We start from the raw sequence: 3,599 nt of genomic DNA, 5'->3' as shown, positions 1-3,599 counted from the left end.
ATTGCTATCACAACAGACAGTAGGGAAAATGGAGCCTAAATATTAAATTTAAATGGTACCAAGGTTCATGAACTTAATTCTTTCCATGATTCTGGTTGTAGGAACAAATCTAAGGTGGAATGAATTCTGTGAGCCAGAATTGTAGAAAGAATTAAGTTTGGGTCACTGCATTTGAAATTTTAACCTATGACAAGATAGTGGTCTACTTCACTAGGAAAATGAGTAGAGTTATTGAAACTAGCTAACTATTTGAGAGGAAATAAGAATAAATAACTTTTATTGACTTTTAATAATATAAAATGATGACTTGACAATTAATTAAAGACTATATTGTAAAAAAAATAAATTAAACATTTCTGAGAAAATCAAAGGTATTATGAAAAAAACTAGAATTTGGGGAGCCAGCTTTGAAATCAAGTCTGGGGCAGGCTGAGGGACGGGGCTGGAGTACCTCTGTGCTTCATTGTCCCAAGCACCTCTGAACATCAAGCAGGCCTCCAGCACTATGAAAATCTGGACTTCGGAGCATGTATTTGACCCCCCATGGGAAACTGCTCCCACAGCTGTGATGCAGAAATACCCAAGCCCTATGAACCCAAGTGTGGTCGGAGCTGATGAGCTGGACAGACACATAGACCCTTCTGGAAAACTGCACAGCCACAGACTTCTCAGCGTACAGTGGGAACGGCCTTCCATCGTGAAGTCTATCACTGGGGCAGCAAAAACCAAACCATACATGCAAGAACATTCTGTACTTGATCCTGTAAAGAAAACAATGGAACACAATTTTACTCGTATTTCCTTTACAAATAAGGTTTCGGTAGATGAGAGACTTGTATACAAGCCACAGCCTCAAGACCCAGAAAAAACTGTTTTGATTCAGGAAGCCACAATCACAGTGAAGGGAGCCAGCCTGAGCAGTTACCTGGAAGGACTGATGGCGAGCACAGTATCTTCCAACGCTAATAAAGGCTGAGAAGCAATGGAATGGGGAAAACATAAATTAAATGCTGAGATTGAAGAATCTTCAGCAAAAGGAAGCATAAGGACACCCACGGTGGCAGCGGCATTTGTACAGAAATGGCAAAGAAAATTGGTACACAGCACCAGGTCTCTCCAAGCTGACGATATATTTATTTTTTTTTTTTTAAAAAAAAAAAACAACTATATTTTAGGTAAAATTTTTTTTGATAAACTGGAATAAGCTTTGCGATTCTCATCAAAACATAAAGTACAGGTGTTCTAAGTCATAAGGACCATCTGATGTGAGTATGACTTGAAATGACTAATTGTTAGGGTTCCAGTATTTATGTGAAATGTAACTTTTTATAAAAGTACTAAGAAAAACTAATATTGACAGTGAGTCTTCTTAAGGTGGAATGTTGAAGCTTTTCAGACAGGGGGACTGTCCCTGCTGTGGACCAAGCCCAGAACAAAGCAGAGCCACCTTTACACTCACAGGTGCTGCTGCAAACTAGACCTGTGTGTGGGGGGAGAGTTTACTTAAAAGAAGGAATTGTATAGCTGTAAAACACATTAATTGATTTGTATAAAATACCTCACTCTGCTAGAAACTACAGTGTTTTGATCTGGTACTTAAATGACATTTTTGGAGTCTAAATTATCACTACAGTAATATATGACTCCAACAGAAATACTGTTTTATTTTATTAAAGGAAATTATTAATTTGCCAAAAGTTTTGTAACTTGGAAAAGGTATTACCTTCTTTGGATTTGTACATTATGACATAGCATGCTATCCCCTGGGCTGGTTCTGCTCACTAAAAAATAAAGTCGAAGGCCAGCCAAATAGCTCAGTGGATTAAAGTACCTGGAAGCAGATGCAGAGACCAGGGGTTCAATCCCTGGGCCTGCTGTGCCAGCCCCACCCCCTGGGGCACACTGAGATAGCAATTGAGACTGGGTGTGGTGGTGCGCACCTGTAATCCCAGCTCTTGGGAGGGTGTAAACATGCAGATCACTAGGAGTCCGATATAGTAGTGAGACCCTGAACACCCTATAGACCCTTCCCTAAAATACAATGAAATAAAAATAAAACTAGTTTTGCAGGACTCTTAGACAGAACCCTTAACACTTAAAACAGAAGAGCAGCTGTTTACATCTCGAAGCATTTCACATTTGCTGAACTTATAAATTGCCATGTATCACAGTCATGGTGTTGTAATTGCTAAGGCATGCTATGTCAGGTTATTTGACTATAATTATTTCAAAGTAATTGTGACCACAAAACATCGTTTTTACATGAGCTGTACGTCATTTGAAATTATTCAAATGATGTCTTGATGTGAAGCATAAATCCCAGGTACTTAATGTTTTTAATAATATGGTACCATGGAGGGAGTGTGGGGATGCTGGGGGAGAAAATGAAGTACTTGGGGGAGGGAGTTGAGTGGTCTACAGTAAGCAAATGGCACTGTAGATTTGATTTATGGGAAGTCTTTACGTTGGGTAACAGTGTGGCTACAAGTGAAAAACAATCCAGGAAATGTCTTTTGTTTAGTATTTTGTACCAGGCTCTTAACCACTGAATAGTATCTTTGCTGCTTGGAAGTGTTGTATGCATATTTTTTAGGGTGATTAGCTTTTCCCTTTACCTTACAGTGCTTAATATGATCAACTCTTAGTTGGTTTTCCTTTAAAGAGACCAATTAATACATTCTCATAAACTACAGAAACAGTTACCAAACTTTTTAAATTAGTGTTTTTCTACTTAAAACATTGTATGGTTTAAGAATTCTTAAGCCATTTCTAAATTATGCTAAATTCCCTTGAGGTTTCTGATTTTTTTTTTTTTTTTGTAACTAGAGATGGGTTTTACAATTGAAATACTATTTCAGCTAAAAAAAATTGTTAAATGTGTAGTAATATTTGACAAAAAGTGACATATAATTTCTGCAAATTATACTTGTTCTAAAAAGATATAATGCCCAATGATAAATTATTTTTAAAACAACCTTTATCATATCCTGTTTGACTTTTTTTATTCTGACCTAATGATAAAACATCGATAAATTTTCAATTTCCAGTGTAGCTAGCTACATCTATTTAAATACCTGAAGATTCATAGCTCCTATTAAAATATAAATAAGTTCACAGCAAGTTCATTGACAAGAACTAAACTGGAATAAAGTGTTAAATTTACAGTTATGAAGCATATTATCCTACTTAATGCTAAGACAAACTTAAAAGAATTAAAATGGCCTTTGCTAATAAAGACATTGATTTTAATAAAAATAAAATAAAATCTTGAAAATCCAAATGCTATTAAAGCAAATGTAACTGTATCCAAATCATATGTATGGAAAATATATAAATTCAAGAGAGAAATAATATTATTAGTAAAAATTCTTCAAATATTCCTTACAGGAAAACTGTTTATACATACCTATAATTCAACAAACATTTAGCAAAGAAAAAGAACTATCTGATAAAACAGGGGACAGCATGTGATGTCAATAGAGAATTTACATTGAGGCCAGAGAGATAGTTCAGTAGAGTAAGTGCCTGCCTGGCAAGCACAGGGTCCTGAGTTCAATCCCTGGTACCAGGAGAGAGAGAGAGAGAGAGAGAGAGAGAGA

The 3,599-nt window shown here is 36.1% G+C and overlaps 1 pseudogene; it reads left to right on the top strand.

Moving 5' to 3' along the window:
• The first annotated feature begins 505 nt into the window (after positions 1–505).
• LOC101573212 lies at positions 506–976 on the top strand (annotated as a pseudogene).
• The last annotated feature ends 2,623 nt before the right edge of the window (positions 977–3,599 follow it).

This window comes from Octodon degus, unplaced genomic scaffold (genome assembly GCF_000260255.1).
Source record: "Octodon degus isolate 3935 unplaced genomic scaffold, OctDeg1.0 scaffold00058, whole genome shotgun sequence".
Classification (NCBI taxonomy): Eukaryota; Metazoa; Chordata; class Mammalia; order Rodentia; family Octodontidae; genus Octodon; species Octodon degus.
Note: the sequence above shows the minus strand (reverse complement) of the source record. Positions and strands in the feature narration are given on the sequence as shown.